The sequence below is a fragment of the Sitophilus oryzae genome, unplaced genomic scaffold (genome assembly GCF_002938485.1).
Source record: "Sitophilus oryzae breed Bouriz unplaced genomic scaffold, Soryzae_2.0 scaffold_358_pilon_pilon, whole genome shotgun sequence".
Taxonomy (NCBI): domain Eukaryota; kingdom Metazoa; phylum Arthropoda; class Insecta; order Coleoptera; family Curculionidae; genus Sitophilus; species Sitophilus oryzae.
This window is the reverse complement of record NW_022146927.1, coordinates 2,191,617-2,210,883: the sequence shown is the minus strand read 5'-3', so window position 1 is coordinate 2,210,883 and position 19,267 is coordinate 2,191,617. Positions and strand designations below refer to the sequence as shown.

The following is a 19,267-nucleotide window of genomic DNA, read 5'->3' as shown; positions in this document are numbered from 1 at the left end:
GTAACCGTGGGCGGCCGGCAGATGATGTGGATGGAAGGGGTTCCTTTAACTCAAGGATAAAATCCTTCTTCAACCAGTCATAATTTTGTTTTAAAAATCAATCTTTAAGCCACGAAGCCGCCTGCCATCTTCTTCCAAAATTTATACAAAGGCGATTTATCTTTTTTTCCATTGTGCCTGATAGTTCTTGTTCATTATTCTGAAATTTCTGTCTTACAAAATTTGAAACATACCCGTTTTTCTCAACTTTATCGGCCCCTTGTAGCCATTTTTCCAAAAGATCTATTTTTTTCAATCGATACATAGCTGAAAAAAAATCTTTAAAAAAAAAAGTTGCAGCTAGTAGCAGCCACTTTTTTCCATGATATGTTCAGAAAGGATTGTTTCAAATTTTACAATAACATATAGCATGGAGAAACATGGAGAATTTGTTATAAGTCAAACTAAACTTTTAACTTTTTATGTATGTTCTGTCTTAAACTCATTATTTTTAATTAATTAAAAAATAATGGACGCTGATTCTTATGTGCAATTGTTAGTGATTTCTTAAAAATACATACCATAATGGGTAAAAATAACAGTAATCCGTTTTTATATCCCACTGAAATATATCCACTCTTCCAAAAATAAACAACAACTGAATAGGCACAAATACTTCACTAGAACGTCTAAATATAAATGCTGATAAGGAATAAAAATGAAAACTAAACAAAAATATATGCATGTGGTCTTCTTCATTTGTATATCTGCTTGCATTATACTTACAAAAAAGTCCATATACAGTGAGTCAGTGATGTATTTTGGCCAAAAAATTAGCTTCTAGAAACCATAGTGCAATGGGCACTATCAGTCATGACCTATGCATACGAAACCTGGACACTTAAAACGGACATTATAAGGAAACTGCAGGTCGTACAATGCTCAATAGAATGAAATATGCTGGGAATAACCAAGAAAGACCGTAAAAGAACAGGGTGGATACGACAAAAGACCCAGGTAATAGATATCATTCACAGCATCAAATCCCTCAAATGACAATAGGCAAGAAGGACTGAAACAGATGGACCACAACAATTACAGCATTGTACCCAAAAGGAATTGAGAGAGCTAGAAGACCAAACTTGAGATAGGACCATGATATTAGGAAATTAGCAAGGATAACTATATGGATAACTATAACAACAATGGGCTCACCTACAAAGAAAGTATCTACACCATGAATGGAAATATGTAGTTGAATAAGCTGAAAATGATGATGATGACTAGACAATGATGAATTTTAAATAAAATATTATATAGGACTGACATTGTCTTTAATTTTAAAAATTGACACAATGTTTTGATCAAATGCCTTTTTCGCTGTGAGTTGCTGTGATACTTGCTGGCCATATTTAAGAGACACTCAGGTAGGATTTGTTCTAAAGTATTAAGACTTTTTTTTAGAATCCTACATCTTTTATCACCCTTTTTTCACCAAATCTATTTCAATCCTTTCCGCAGCTTTATTAGAAAAGTACTGCCACGATATCCGTTTCTCACACCTTGAAGGTACCTACCGTTCAGACCCTTGTATTGCAAATTAGTCGCGACATTTGTTTTTGCACTGCGACAAGACTGCCGTCTCCGGTTCCGTACGGGGAAAACAATACCAAGAACCTCTTTACCCTTCACCCTTTTCACAGCCATAAGGTAGTTCAGTCGTTAGATGATATAAATTGACTAGACACCTATTTTGTAAGTGAAGAATGATGAAGCTCGAGGAATTTCCAAAAATTTGTATGGAAACTCTATTCATATGATTTTTCTCTAGCTTTTTTCAATGGCTTTGATCACATAAAGTGTCAATCGTTTAACGTAGGAAGTCAAATTTTCTCACCAGGAATGAAAAATATGTCTGAATTAAAGAATGTCTGTTTTTTTTTAAAGAAAATTTTGTTTCACTAAGACAATCCCACTTCTGATGTTGGCATCGTGAAAACTTATAATTATTTACCACTTTTGACGAGATTTTGAATTTGTAGACGACCTGGTCACCGTATTTGGCAGATTTAGCTCCTAATGCCTCCTTTTTCATCTCTAGCTGACACAATATAGTTTTTCTGTAACCTTTATTGGGGAGTTTACTTTTATACCGGGTGCGTCTCAAAAGTGGCTCACTATGAGATGGTGAAAAATCCATTTTTATTAAAAAAAAATATTTTTTTCCTCGAGTGGCTTAATCCTATATATATTTTTTTATTTTTTCAGATAAAAAAACGAGATGTTACATTATTTATTAAACGAGATTACATTAACAGAGTATGTTAGTACATGACATACATTACGAAAAACATTAAACGATCAAATCTATTTTTCAGCTTCTTCACTAAAAGTTAGTGTTTTTAACACAACCATAGCACTCTAGATTGAAATTTAAAATACGATTTTTTTAAACGAAAATTTCAAAAGTTGACATATGATATGTCATTCTATTCAGAATGGCATTTTCTATCGAATAAAGTGAAAATATACCGAGGGTGCCATTTAAAAATCAAAAGTTATAGACATTTCCGGTGAAATAGGAATTGGCCAAAACAATTGAATATGTCAATCAACCCTAATTTATGTCATATACTAACATACCAAATCTCGTTTGATTATCTGAAAAAATAAAAAAAAGTTACAGGGGTGAGCCGCTTTTGAGACACACCCGGTATATCATTTAAAAAAAAACTGTAAAATTTGTACTCTTATATTTTTGCCCTGAAGTGACGTCACTTCACCGGTCATGTCGACTACAAAAATCTCGTCGAAAATACGGTATCTACGTGTTTTTATGGTCTAACCTCCCCTTGTACGCGGTGGAGATTTTTGACGTTACTCGAAGTGACAGGTGTGTCGGAGAGGAAAAAATGCGGGAGGAAGGTAGATAGTGCGAGCCCCCTAGAACTCGCTTGTTCGTAAACAATCTGAAGGTAATCCAATATGGGGAGCTTCTGACGAGGATTCTTCGAGTGGTGTAGAGATTCGGTATCGTTTAGCTTGATGTGGTTGCGAAGATATTAAATTAAAAAAGGAAAACGTGACGGTGTCCAGTTACGCTGTTACACTAACGAGAAATTGGATTAAGAATCTGGTTTTAAAAGTGATTTATCGGAAATTTAGGCTGTATTCCGTTGCAAAACCAGGCGAACCAGACCGGTAAACTACAGTAAAGAGCGGTTCCTGAAAAACATCGGTTTGGTAAAATACTGGAAACGTCAAATGTTGACGTTCTCTAAATTTCAATACCATGCATTTTGCATGCATTTTTAATGTACCTATTCTCTGCTTTTACGTTTGCTTCTTATTTTCAATGGAATTTAATATTGAAAAGTACCGTATGATCGAAAAAAAACGGCGCACGGTGGGGTATTAACATGAAAAACGTGATCGAAATTCGAAAAAGCAAATGTGTTTAAGATTTACCAAAAAAAGATAAATGATAAGTTAAATCATGTCTGCCATGAATGGCGTTGCTATGGGTGTGTTTAGTTGCATTCATTTGTTTCAACGAAACGTCAAAGTTGTTACTTCTCACAGATAAGAGGTAAATGGCTAAATGTTATGTTTAAAATTATAAATTGTTGTTCTTGTGCTCTTTTTACGTTTATATTATTGTTTTGATTGAAAATGGCTCAGCAAGCTGCAGGTATATATTCTACAAAAACCTATTATTTATTTTGATATTCTCTATACTAACGATTTTTTTGCAACTAAAAGTTAGGCGGTCAGAAAATTTGATTAAACTTGTGACATTTTTATTATACTTAGAGATTTAGTTGCGCATTTCGAAGAATTCAGCATATTGTCTATATACATTTTACTTAGTAAACATTGGGCTTTCATACATTAAAATAAAATATTGCGACTTTTTGCGACTTTGCTGATAAAATGAGAAAAACATTCTTGGTTTCCTCTAATTTGCCAATCAGTGATATACTAATGCGAGGTGTAAACCGCGATGGCATTGTTGTGTACAAAGCGATCGCATTAGTGCCATTAGCAGTATAGCACAATTTGGCATTAGTAGCGACTTTAGTGGTATGGGCATTGCTCGCGGATCAGTCGCAGCATTAATAGTATTAGTTGCGATATTACTACTGGCATTAGTGGCATTGAAAATTTGGAAACACTGGAACAGTGATTTTTCTTCCTTTTTTAGAATCGACTAATTATCCTTTATTTTGTTCATATTATTTCCTCTTTAATTGAAAATAGCAATAATTTATATAAGGTCTACATAAAAAAATGTCGATCAACTATCTGTGTCAAATACCCCACTGTGCGGCGTCCAGTTGGGTTGGAAATGACGATCGATGACATTTCCCATATAATTTTACATATAAAATGACAGCGATCTTTATTTTATAGCCATCGTTGACGCCGTTTTTATTCGATCATACGGTACTTTATTAATAAACTGTTAAACTCGTTAGACAGCACAAGTGAAGATTTGCAGGTCCAATATTAAAACAGATCAATAATAAATAAACAAATCTAATCAATATTTATATTTTTATAGCTTACAAAACGAGGTAAGCAACGGAATACACCCTTAGTTATTTTTGATATTAATGTCATCAGTTTTTGACAATATAAAACTGTTAAACTACAAAGTTTTAATCATACAACAAAGTTTTAATCAAACTATAAACACAAATCACTGGAATCACTGAACTTTCCGACAAATCAGGAATATCTGAATTAATAATAATTGTTATAATAATGATTTAAAAATAACTTGACGGATCACTAACATTTTGTCAACTAGACCAAAGAATATAAACTAGACCATAGACGGTAGACAACACAGAGACTGCCATGTCATCTTCATAAATAAATTAGAAACCTGTATTTTAATGTCTTTTACGCCGTCTAGCGATGCGGAAGAAACTAGTAGTTCTATAAAATTACCATTGAGTGTCTAGGGCCTGATGACATCTTTAGTTTTATAGATATTCGTGGGTTCATATACATACGCCGTCCGTCGTTGATTTTTTACAAGTTTATTGATTTAAGTCAAACTTACTATCTCTGCCTATACTGTCTTATTCTTGAACCCTGCATCAATTTGTGCATAGACATCCCATGATAGGATGGGAGCATAATTCCTCGGGGTTTATGCTCCGCTGTTTCAGGATCTTTATCGCAGTGTCTGCAGCGGAGACTTCCCTCGTATAGGTTGCGCTGTTGTGCGAGTTGAGCCTACAATACCTTTATATCTCTGAGAATATTTGACATTCTATGGACCTGGTGTACCGTTTTTCGTCGTCACTCTCCGAAGAAACCTTTGATGCAGCCCAGAAACAATGGAGCCCCAGGTCTCGGGTATATGCCCGCGGAATGTGGGGCCATAAAGAGAGCCCCGAGCGGTAGCCACGTCGACGGTGCGTCCTCGCCGCTCGCTAGATGTCGCCACTAAACGTCGCATTACGATGATTTAGCCGCGTTAGGGCGTGTTCACACCGCGCGCGCCTGGGAACGCTGGCCCGCGTCTTCCTTTGTTAATCCTCTTCAGCAGCTCGGCTGGCTCTTCTTTTATCCGTTTTTTCTTCTTCTTTTTACAATCGGTTTCTTCGTTAATTTTACGAGGCTCGGGCCGCACTGGGTGGTTTGTGGCTGTACCGTTACCGGGAGCATTATAGCCGTATGATATATATTGGAAGTATTCAATGGAAAAATGTCGTTTTGGATTTTATGTCGGGAGCGTTTTGCGTTTAATCCGCGCTGGTGTCATCAAATATATATTTTTAAACATGGGAAAGAAAGATAGTACGCCTTCGTATCTTTTAACCGTACAGGGTGGCACCTCTCATACGCCGCGGAAGCTCCAAGGAGAACGGTAGTTTATACCGAAAGGAAATTTTGGCAGCATATGTAGGTTAACTGAAAGCATTTTATAAAATATATAGAATTATACAGGGTGTCCCGAAAAAAGGTACACATCAAAGTTGTGTTTTTTCTACACTATATATTAATCGATTTCGGATACTAGGAAAAAAATTAAGGTGAGTATTATTAAAGAAACGTATACCTAAAATCTAAGGATTTTAACATATTTCACATTTTGTGAAAATGAAGAGTAAATTTTAAATTTCGATAACAGCTACCTAAATTATAGTTTACCTTGTATAGCCTGATATTTAATTACAGTAACCATTGTATGTTAAACCAAATTGAAATTTGACCCGAAAAGTTATACATGGTTAGACAAAATTAATATGGAACATTAATCACTTTTAAAAGCAAGTTACTCCTTTATTTTAAATGGAACACCTAGTATATTTTTCGGGTGTTCAATGGGGAATTTATATATCTTAAATATTAGGCTATACCGGGTAAATTCCAATTTAGGTAGCTTTTATTGTAATTTATAAAATTTTCTTTATTTCTAGAAAATGTTAAATATGTCAAAAACCTTAAATTTTAGTCATATACTTCTCTTATAAAACACACCTTTATTTTTCTCACAGAATCCGAAAATCAATTAATATATAGGGTGTTCCATTACAAAAAACACAACTTTGATGTGTAACTTTTTTTGGGGACACTCTGTAGAACTCTCTATATTTTTAAAAAGTGCTCTGAATTAACCTACATATGGTCACAAAATTTAATTTCAATACAAACTGTCTTTCTCCTTGGAGCCTCCCCGGCGTATTAGGGGCGCCAATGCTCACCCTCCCAAGTAGCATCTATCTGACTTCGAACTAAATCTGACCTGAAGCGACGTCAGATTTTGTGCAAATTTAGGTCGGGTGCTGGTGATACGACTGGTGACGTCGCTTTCCTATTAAAAGCGACGTCGTTGGATCCGAGTCGGTAAATCCAACTATCTGTCGACGTACAAAATAACAACGTACCATTTTTATTAATTTCCCAACGTCGTTCCAACGTTGGCTTGCACGACGTACCTACACTTGAACTAGCCCGACGCCTACCCGTTGTCCGAATAGGATACGTCTCACTGATAATCCCTAAAGTAACGTCCAATTATATTTTGTTGTATTTTATGTTCATATTTGTAACCTAATTTACGTATCTCTATTTACGTCCGTAAATACAACCCATTAAGTAGCATTTGCGGCCTAATAAACATCATGAACATAACCTAATAAAAAGTTTTTGTAAAAAAACTTAATTTTTTTATCATGCCTAAAAAAACACTAAAAAGGCATTTAGACATTCAACTACATTTTACAGAAAGAGGTCGAGGCTTTTGCAAAATAATAATAGTAGTAGTGAGGTCTTCCTCCGCCCACGAATGCTTTTTATCCGGAAGAGATGCTGCATTACACTGGTGCATCTTAATTTCATTTTTTAACTTAGAAAACCAGCATACCCCATCCTCCTCCCTCATGTGAGGTACTGGTTCCAATTCTTTTAAATTTTGTATATACTATCTTAAAAAAGTGGCTGCCCATTGTTTTAAAGAGAAAACAAAAACTAAAATATAGTTGCACAAATCACTGATACGCAAAGTGAGGTTACGTGGCGTACGTTGGAATTATATACGTCATAATACGATTGCCGGTCGTCCGGTTTGATGGCTTCGGTCGTGTGAGACGACTAATGTTGGAGACCCGGTCGGAATTGGTATATTGGTAGTTCATATTAAGTCGGACACAGAAATCCGCCATTCTTAACAGGTATCCGATTGTTAGCCATTTTAAAATCGTTTTTTGTTTTTAAAATTTATATTCACATTCCGATTTCTAGTAGAATAATATTGATAATGTTGAGTTTGGGGGAACCACAGTACAGTTTTATGATTAAACCAGCTAGAAATTAAAAAAAATATTTTGCTAGTTACTTTTTATAGATATTTTTATTTCATAAATGTACCTACTTTTGAAGGCGCTCGTTGTTTTCCGGAGTATTTTAATCAGATATATCAAAAAAGTGACTTCCGTTGACTAAACTGATGTCTGGATTAATGATTCAGAATTATTATAATATGAAATTAGATAGGCTCTTATAGTTCTATTCGAGGAGTGATTATGAATCCATTTGTAATTAGGTAGTTTGGTTAGGTTTTTATGTATTCTTGGTAGCGAATATGAAACCAAACGTAACGTAAGTGCTTAGCGACGAATTTTAAGTAACTAAAATCCAATGTAATATGACGTTGGTAATTGGTAGAATTACATTCCCTATTAGGTCAGATACCGACGTCGAGGCGACCCGAATCTGTATTCCCCATTTAGGTGCAAATAAGGGTCGTCAGGCGGTCGAACCGACGTTGGTACCCGACGTCGGGTTTATTGAACGCGACGTATACCCGACGTTAGATAACGTCCAAATGCTACTTGGGCTGTAGTTCGAAAGTTGAAAATTGAAACATAAAAATAACTTTTTAGATCCATTAACAGATTAGTTTGTTTGTTTCAGGTGAAGCATAGACTTCTACCACTTCGATGGATTCGCAGCCCTCTAGCGGCTGTTTCTTCAGGTAATTATTATTAGTTACTATTTTGGCCCTCGCTAGTGAATTGTGTCAACCAGAATTTAATTACATGCTCTTAACCTTTAATATACATACAATCTAAAAAACAACATTGATTTGTTTTCGACCAAGATATATGTATAAGCAAAATCTAAAAAACGTTTGTTTACAGTTTGTCATTGGCGTAGGTTCAGGACCTTAATAAAAACAGTTATATCTATTTTTAACCTTAAACTAGTGTTGCACAAGACAAGAATTCTTGTCCTGAAAATCAATTTCTCGTCTTGTCTTGAAATAAGTCTTGTCTTGCAGATTTCTTGAATGGCAAAGTCTTGTCTTGTCTTGCAAGACTCTTGAAATTTCTTGTCTTGAAAAATTTTACATTCTAACAAAAAGGTAATAATATTTCTATATTTTATTTCATAGAAAGTGTCGTATACAAAATGTAATACGGAAAAATGAACAACGATGCTAATTTTAGCAAAAAAAAATCTTAACGGAACGCAAACGAACTACGTTATACTCGCCCGTTTGACGAAACAGGATTTGTTACTTTTATTTTTTATGGTATTTATTTTATTTCTTTATTATGGAAGATTGGTTGGAAAAGTTTGGACACAGGGTGTACGGAAAGGTCAAGCTAGAGTGTACTATTTGCGCTATTTGATACTACTTTTGGTCGCGGAGCAATTTCGTGCATGAAAATTAGTACCAAATAGTGCAAATAGCGTGCTCCCACGAACCCACCATTAGTTTTAACTACCGCTAGTTTTTTTTTATAATACCATTATACCAATATAATTTTGTATATAGTCTGTCCAACGAGAAGATCCTTGACAGTGATCGATGTGTCTGTCATTTTAATTTCAAAGTAGTTTATTTTATTTTACAAAGAAATAAGTTGGTACAACTGGAACGCATAGCAGGAAATCATTTAAAATTTGATTGACAAGATGACAAGTGATTACTTCAAAATATTGTCAAAAAAAGTGTATAAAACTGAAAAAATGTAATCGAGTTATTTTATTTAATAAAAACGGTATGTGTTAATACAAAACAAACAAGAACAAGACACTACATACCAAAAAAATATAAAAAAGAACTATTATTTACTTTCAAGCTTTATGAAACTACCCGCATTTATGATTATATTTAACAATATAACTTATGTACAAATACAAATTTGTAATATTCCACAGGAATAAATAAAACAACATAGGTAAATAAAACAAACTATTTTATTAATAATAACACCTACCAAATTTTATACCTTAAAGGTTGATTAATTAACTTTAATCTTAATTTTTTAAACCAGTACCTTTTGACATTATTTTTCTGCAGTACTAAAATCCATTATTTACCTATCGTGTGATGTCGATATTTTACAGCTACTCCAGTTTTTAGTATGTGTTTTGTTTGATCCTTCTACCATATACGAGATGCACTTATCTACGACGAAATGGTATACAAACTTTATCGATGGCAACTTCATTGGTGTATAAGACTTTCTGCCTGGGCAGCGAATATTAACCAGTTAATTTTCACTCGATTTTTCCTCCACTTGACTTCAAAAGACACAAAACACACGTAATAATATGAATCAAAATGCATCATCTTCCAAAACGCAGGGTATTTAACAAAAGTTGACACAAAATTATAACCTATAATTTGGCAAGACTTTGACAAGCGTCAAAAATGACAAAAATCTAAAGGCGAGTTCATACGCATCGGCGTCCGTTTGTCGTTCATCGTTCCGTCAAACCAATAAAATTGAAATACGATCTGTCATTTTTTAAATAAACCAATAAAACTGGTTAAAAACCACAAGACACGACGCATGACGGATTTATATTTAAACCCATCCATAGATTACTTAAAAATTATTAGAAACTTTTTTTAGTAAAATAAATAGATTGGTATGGGACGTCATCTGCTTTTCTTCTGTCATCGTCTGTCGAAATCTTACCTGAGAAAAAAAACAGAGTATATAATACCAATTACCAATATACGGTTTGTTACCACGACTTTATTTTATTTATTATTTATATTACTATGATAGAAAAAAAAATGAACACTGGTCAATATTAATGCCGGGTTTATACAACATTTGTATAAGTCGTAATCATAATCACAGTCTTAATCATCGTCATAATCACAACACAATTTTAATGTGCGTTTATAGAACATTTTCATAAACATAATTTTTATATCAGTGAAGTTGGGTAACATAATTAAAGGCTAAGTTCATGGTAGATGTCAACAGGTTTATAAGTGGATAGTTTAACTTTCATGATGACTATGATTATGATTACGACTATGTATATATTGTATAAACCCGGCATAACTTGCGCAAAGACCTAATTATCACTTAAAAAAATGTATCATTTCTAACTTTCAAAAAATCTTGAATTGAAGAAATCTTGCAAAACTCTTGAAATTTCTTGCATATTAAAGTCTCTTCTTGTCTTGAAATTCAAGACAAGAATGAATTAATAAACTCTTATCAAACTTGTTACCGTTTTGCAGTACAGCGTTGACACGTCTTGCTTTTGTTAGTTTGTCTATGGCTGGGAATAACCAAGAAAGACCGTAAAAGAAAAGAGTGAATACGATAAAAGGTCCAGATAAGAGATCCGTCTACAGAATCAAATCCCTCAAGTGGCAATGGGCAGGACACCTAGCAAGAGAGCATGGTACCCACGACCCACGAGGAATTGAGAGACCTAGAAGAAGACCAAACCTAAGATGGAACCATGATATTATAGAGTAAGATCTATGATAAACATGAGAGCATTACTGAGAGCCTAAGATTTGTAACCAATAGAGTTCTTATGGAGCCACGCACACATGCAATCAAATAATAGTCGGCCGATCGGCTCCAGTATGTATCGTTTTCACTTTTACAACTAAATAATCGGTCGACTAAAAATTGCATGTCATTCCCAGACTTATTTTCGAATATTGCCCTTTACAGTATCCAAACTATGTATTTAAAAACGTAAGTCAGAGAAATCAAAATGTCTTGTTTTTCAAATTGTTTTGAGTAGTTTATATGCAATAAATTAATTTACTTTAATAATGATTAATTATTACTTTAATAAAAAAGTTTATCTTATTCAAATATTGAGATGCAAAAATAATCGAAAGCAGTAAGTATTTTTAAAATATTTAAATACTTTACTCGGAAACGCATGCGCATATTTCTCCCGCGCTCCCATGTTTGGTCATTACAATCTGTCTGACTGATTAAATATAACTTTATAATAGCTGTCTTAATAACATATGTAAAAATAAGTAAAGTTCATTTATTTTTGTAGAGCTTTGATAAAGTCTATCTTTATCAAAGATCCACTTTTTGATTTGCTATCGTCTGATAAAAATTCAGGTCCATAGAAAGTGTCTGATACTTTTGATACTACTTCAGAGTAATATTCTACAATATTTATACAAATCACTGAATTAGTTCATCACTGAACTCTTCAATTTTACATTTTATTAGACCTAGTTTTTAGATCTTTTTTTGTAACGGCTAATGCTACAATGTAATGGTGTGCTTTACGATACAGTTTGAAATAAATACGTTTACAGTTAGAGAAGCCAAATGAAATATATAATTTAAAAACTACAGAAAGAGATGATAAACACGCTCTCTGGTAAAAGTTCGCCTGATGCGTGCGTATTCAAGTCCCGAAATTTCTTTAATTCGACTCGACCACGTCCGACACCTCGTAAACCACTTCCAAACCACCCATGGTCATCTTTTCCGACCGAGAAGAAATAACCCGCGTCCCGGTGATATTTCAATTCGTTTAGAATTCTGCGGACCCCCTGCGGGGTACTCGCCGTGGGTATATGGTACCCGTGACGCTCGACGCATGTTGGAAAAAATACGGTATATTCGTAATGAGCAAATTACCGTTATTAAGTTATAAGAAGCCGCATTTCACCGAGACCAGGTTCTAAATTTCGGTAAAAACAGTCGAAATGAACCAGCTAGTCCGTAGTCAATTGAAGTTTTGAATAAAAAAATGAAAGACAGGTTAAATTAGATTAGACTTATGGGCTGGCTATAGAGGTGTTTAGTTCCTGACGAATTAGTTCCAATGAATGAAAGAAACTAGTTCCTGGTTTTTCAAAGAACTAGTTCTTCAGGACCTATTCCGGGATAGAGACTGTGACCGATATATAATAATATGCGACGGCGACGAATCGGCCAGCGCGATCGTAGCTCGATGCTAGGCGGGAGTGGAGAGTACCAGCCGTATGTTACCTGTCCCGGACCGAAAGGACTAAGAGGAACTAGAGGAACTAACTAAAAGATTAGTTTACGGGACTCTATGTAGTCGGCAGATTCGAGACAAAATACCAGGCGACGACGATGGATTCGGCCTTGTCTATTGCCACAGCCGGCACCCAAGGAACTAGAATTCCCACCTCTAGCTGGCTATCGGCCCACGAATTAAAAATATGTCTGAATTAATACGTTTTTTAAGAAAATGTTGTTTTACCAAGACAATCCCACCTCTGATGTTTGCATGACGATAATTTACCACTTTTTTGATGATATATTGAATTTGTAGACCGCCCGGCCACATTTGCCAGATTTACCTTCTAGTGCCTTCTTTTTAATTCCCAAGGTAACACATTCTATTTTTTTAAAACTATATTTGGTCTACGTTTATATACCTGCCTGTGTATAATATCCCTATAAAATTCCACTGATTACCTAAACAAATCTCTTGTAAATAGGTTACTTTAATAAATGGGATAACTAATGGAGGTAAACAACGATAAGAAATGCCGAAAACGTCCATTTTTCCCCGATAATAACATATTTATGGTAATTTTTCGACAAAAATAGGGAAAAAGCGAATTTTTGTGGGGGAAATGACGAAAAGTCGAAACGACAGTCCAAAAAAACAGCCAAGTAGGCCGAAACAATTGAAAATTATTAATAAAATCATCGTGTCGGTTTGAGGTAGGGGAAGGGCGAGAAATTTTTATTACCTTTCGGCACGCGATTCACTTCTACCCCCGTTAAATCAACTCGTTTTTTTACCAGAGCGAAGAAAGCTACGAGCCGCGATTATTTTTTGATTGTTTGGAGTTTTAACAGTGTTTTATTCATTTATTTAAAGTTCGGCCTACACATAACGTTTTGCCTGTCAGTTAAATCGGAAGACCGTCTAGAAAACTGACTTTCCGTTTTGTCGGTCAGACATCCAGAGCAACGAAAAGATCAACGAATTGGCAAGGCAAGAATTATTGCAATTCTATAGTCCGCTATTATATTGCTGCAGCCAGCAATAACGTAGGTCTCAAAATGAACTTAGCAAAAAGTCAAGTAATGTACAAAGAACTAGTAGACGAACATATTTCGGAATATCTACTACCAGAAATCAACAGAAGAATTAAGTTAGCATGGAGTACTTATGGAAGAAATTTAATTATATTCAAATCTAGAATGCCACTTAATCTAAAGAAGAAAACATTCGACCAATGAGAAACCTGGATACTTAAAACGGTCATTATAAGGAAACGGTAGGTTCCACAACGCTCCATTGAAAGAAATATGCTGGGAATAACCAAGAAAAACCGTAAAAGAATAGAGTGGATAAAACTAAAGATCCAGGTAATAGATGTCATCCACAGAATCAAATCCTTCCAAGTGGCAAGAAAGACGGACAAGAGATGGGCCACAAAAATTACAGCATGGTAGCCAAAAGAACACCAAACCTGAGATGGGACTATGATACTAGGAAATTAACAGGGATAACTTGGATCCGCCTAGAATCATAACTGGAAATGGTGGAATAAGCTGAAAATGATGACGATGATGATCAATAAATGAGAGCAATCTTCATTTCATTGCCATCGTTGACGCCGCTTTTTTTTCGATTATACTGCATTATTAAACATGATTTAAATATTTTCTTAAGAACATTTGGGAAAAGACAGCATGGTTATTTGTTACTTCCATCTTTTTAGATTTATTATTTAACCCCTTCTCATATAGATTTTCGTTTTCCAAGGGTTTCTTTTAAGCGATTTCCATCTCTTTAATCATAAAAACAAGGAATGAATAATGGAGGCGAATTGACAGAGACAGATAGCCGTATTATCCACGTGGATTAGCTATGAAAGGGGTATATAATTACGAACAAGCTATACGAAAGAATTTAAAATTAATACCTTCCAATAACATTTAAAGAATAAATAGTTATTTTTTATACAAGACGATAAAATGGTATTTTATCGTCGACCAAAAAGAAATAAATAAAGCTGTCTCTTTAGTTGTCCGTTTTGAGTCAATATTTTTTAATTCTCTTTCGTGTCGATTGCTGATTGAATTGGAGCCAGAAATGGCTCAAAACGAAATAAGTAAATTACCAACAGATATTCAGGCTGAGGCGACAAACGCCATATCCAAACTACTTCCATTTAAATCCCGAATAACTTATGAAAAGGAATACAAAAATTTTCAAAAATGGAAGCAATTAAAAAACGTGCTAGTGGAAATAAAGTTTTTAACCTATCCTCGCTGTTAGAGTATCATTTAATCTACCCTTGCGGTTAAAGTACTATTTTATCTACTATTTTTGATAGATATAAGGCAATTTTAACAGTTGCTATGTAAAAAAGAATATTATATCTTATGCAAATGGCTTTTTTCTTCATGTTTAATATCCTTTTTAATGTACCACATCCTTTGGAATTTCTAGTGATATTTGTGTAGCCCCAAATTGATAGTCAGATCGAATTACAAAAAATTAGTACTTGAATGATTTGGTGGGGGATATTACTCGGTTATGCAATGCCATAAACTTTGGTACGACCGATATCGGAGATATCGGAGAATCAACCTCTGTAAAACCGTCTCAGATAGTGGCTTTTGTCAAAGCCCCGAGACTGTATAATGAGTTATAACTGAAGAAAAAGGGACACAATAGATAAGTAAGGTTGTTGTAAGGTTGAGATGATTAACTTCAGAATGGAACAAAATAAATCTCCCAAAAAAATCGACCTGAACGATAGTTTTCCTGAAGATGAGGTCATCGGACATTAAATTAAAGTGTCGAAACGTCAGAACTGTAAGGGCAGCTCTCTCGGCCCGAAAGGGCAGTCCAGTCCGGTCCGGTTTTTCCTTAAAACAAAAGTGCAAATAGACAAAAGCATCAGCGCAGCGCGGCGATAATGGTGAAAGGCCACCATGATGGAAGGGCGCTATATGGATAGCCAGGGCGCGCTATTGAAAGAGCCTGACGGACGAGGGGAGGCAAAGGGCAGAGAGGGCGATTCAATTCAAGTTATGTGTTTGTCCAATCGATCAGTAAACATGGCGTTATATTGGCGCGCTTCGCAAGGCCGAACGTCGCGCCACCTAGCGCCGTGACGGTCGCACATTCCGCGGACGTTTTGGTACACGTCAATTGGCAATTTAAAATGTCACTTTAACCATAGATAAAGGAAACAAGTTTAGAATGGAATCTTTCCACGATATGGAAGCGAAACCTTGATGTCGTACCGTCGGAACACGAACGCATTAAACAAGTTGCAACAGAGACACTTTAGACAACTGTTAAGAATTAAATGGTACCACCATGTTTCAAACGTATCGGTCCTTGAAAATTCTAGCTGCGAGAGCGCTGAAGTCATGATTACTAAATCCCGCTTAAGATGGGCTGGTCACGTATGCACGATGTAAGGCAACTGCCTACCGAAATCTCTTCTTCACGGTGAGCTTGTAGACGGTAAGAGGAAACGGTGTCAAATACTCGTCAGCGAGTAATGGCAGTAGGCAAGTAACATGATTTAATTGTTGTTGAAATTTGCGTCTTTAAGCTAAAACGTTTTTCTTTTCAACCCCTTTGTTTATTGTTTTAAAAAATAATCAACGAGAAATCAAGACAAATTTGTGGATAATTATTTTTCAGCATCGTCAAATAACGTAGACAAAAAAAAGATGAATTAATTTATCCCCTTATCGATCATGATATAAACACAATGAGGAACTGTGCAGCTTAGGGTGGCTTTCAAGGGGTAGCGACAGGTCGAAAGCGGGGTCCCGGAGGATAATTAATAAAATAAAAAAGGCGATGATTCGACGAAACCTAGACGCCATTGTTGGGACGCCGGGGAGCGACGACGCGCTTTTTTCTTCGGCTTTGCGATAAAATTATTAAATTTTTAACGCCCCGAAACCGTCCCTACCCCCCGGGGTTTACCCCGAGCGCGCCCAATTTCCCTGTTATGTATGCGAAGGGAAAAATTCGCAACTTTTTTTTCGTGGAAAATTAGGGTGGTCAAACGAGGTTTAACAGTTGGAGATAGCACTTAAGGAATTAAGTAAATAATAATAGTAAAAATAGTATTCTCTTTATTTTTTTCGAACATTGGATTATCATCATTATCAACATCATTTTCAGCTTATTCAACCATTTCTCTTTGTAGTTGTTTGGCCATTGTTACACTTACTACAAAATATGTTACTACATACTGCACATGTCCAACAGTAGCAGTACTGTGTCTTGCTAAGATACTTCCGATCAGTCTATGGGAAGCATATAGCGGATAGAGAGAGAGAGAGAGAGAGAGAGAGAGAGAGTTTTCCTGTCGTACTCCTTTGCAAAAGGATAAAAATCTCCAACTGTTTTCCAGGATTGTAACACCATCAAATTTTCCACCCCCCACCACTTCGTTAAAATACGAATAAAAAATACCGTAAATTTTATGACGTTCCGTTGTTGTTTTTTCTGGGTCCTCAGTGTTCGCTGCTTTATTTTATTCTCTTATTTTCCCTGCTTATGCTTATATTAATAAAAGCCCGAAAAGACAGAAAAGAAGAGCAGGAAGAGTAAAAAATGGTGCGCGATGGAGATAGCTGCCTGGGACTCCCGCGGTGCAGAAAATGACTATATAGGGTGTGGTGGGGTGTGGAGGGTTTTCCCGAATATTAATCCAGTTTTTCCAGATAGTCTGTTTTCCTTCAATCTGGTCTTTGATAATGTATTTTCTGAGTGAGAAAAAAAAAGAATGATATTAAATATTTACTAAGGGTTTCTTTAATTTCAATCATTATTATTTTACATGGCTTTTGTAAAATTGCTTCAGCCTAATATATTATAGCAAAGTCTCCTTTTTCTGTCACATTTAATAGAAAATTTAAAAATACATATTTTTTTATATTTATAGGTCTTGTAAAGATAGTAATCATAGCAATAAAATTAGATTTTTTTTTTGTTTTGAGCTATTTTTGATGATGATTAAAACGTCTCCTACATCCATTCCTGCTCTCGCAAGACTACAATGGCCTATATTTTCTTATTCTACGCATTTTGACTAGTAAATAACAGCAGTTTCAACAAAATCGGTGACATGACGAAAATCGCCAATTTTCACGACTATATACCGGGTGCGTCTCGAAAGTGACTCACCCCTATAACTTTTTTATTTTTTCAGTCAAAAAAGTGAGATGCGGTGTGTTAGTATATAACATAAATTAAGTTTGATTGACGTATTCAATTATTTTGGTCGCTTTTTTACTTTATTCGATTGAAAATGACTCTCTGAATAGAATGACACATTATATGTCAACTTTTGACATTTTTGCTTCAAAAAAATCGTATTTTAATATTTAAAAATAGTTTTGATCGTCTAATGTTTTTCGTGTCTTGTCCTGGCCAGTTAAAAGATGCCCAAATCGTATTTTTAATCATATCTCAATTTTTACGAATAATTTGGTATCACACACTTGGTATTTCGAGTCAAATTTTCGTTACGAACCGCAAGTTATAATATCAAATAAACTATATGCGAAAATGTCAAAAGTTGACATATGATATGTAATTTTATTCAGAGTGTTAATTTCTATGGAATAAGGTGAATGTGTGTTGTGTGTTTTCGATAGCTTCTAAGTGTGCGAACACAGTGCAAGCAGGTTTGCCGCTTACTTGTAGTCAGCGCCAATCTGGGTACCTATTCTTGACATCGTTCGCAACTTTGCGTATACGCATCACGTTTATTGTTATAAACAGGGTATCCCAGAAATAAGTGCAAGTATTTTAAAGGGTGGTAGATCTCGATAAAAGAAACATATTTTCTCTTTATCGTTTTTCAAATAAGTCCAAAATAACGGAGTTATTTTACTTTGAAAATTTCCAAAAAAAATGATTTTTTGTTAAAATTTTGAGAACCTTCTTCTTCTTGTGCCTTCTCCTCATCGGAGGTTGGCGACCATCAATTGGAATTCCTCCCTGTTTTGAGCCAAACGGATAATTGCGCTGGCCTCTCCTATATTAAACCACTGACGCAAATTCCGCAACCAGGAAAACCGTTTACGCCCGATGCCTCGTCGTCCTTCAATCTTTCCCTCAACGATCAGCTGTAGGAAACTATATTTGTTATTTCGAAAAATATGAATATTTCCAAAATATGCTGCTTTCCGTCGTTTTATTGTAGTCAATAGTTCTTGGTCCTTACACATTCTTTCCACTACCTACTTCGAGATTTGTTTGAGAACCACTGGATCTTTTCTGGATTTTCTTTTTTGTAAATTTAATCTACTACCTATGTTGCCATATTATCAAGAAATTATTTTTTTTAAATAAAAACTAAAAAAAATTCCAAAAAAATTTTCAAAAAATTCCGAATTTTCAAAAAAAAATTATTTAGAAAAAAACCTCATAGGCGTGTTTCTGGGGTTGAACTATACTACCAGTTAAGTTAAAATACTTGCACGTATTTCTGGGACACCCTGTATATGGGTACATAGTAGCGCCGCGCCGGCCGCCTCGCGCTTAT

General features: G+C 35.1%; 1 protein-coding gene across 1 annotated transcript in view; it reads left to right on the top strand.

Moving 5' to 3' along the window:
* Nucleotides 1-19,267, top strand: part of LOC115884974 (ephrin-A4) — a 401,696-nt gene that overhangs the window by 112,300 nt on the left and 270,129 nt on the right. The window contains exon 3 of the mRNA XM_030903705.1: nucleotides 8,413-8,473. The gene's annotated coding sequence lies outside the window, so the exon portion shown is untranslated. The remainder of the gene's footprint in view (nucleotides 1-8,412; nucleotides 8,474-19,267) is intronic.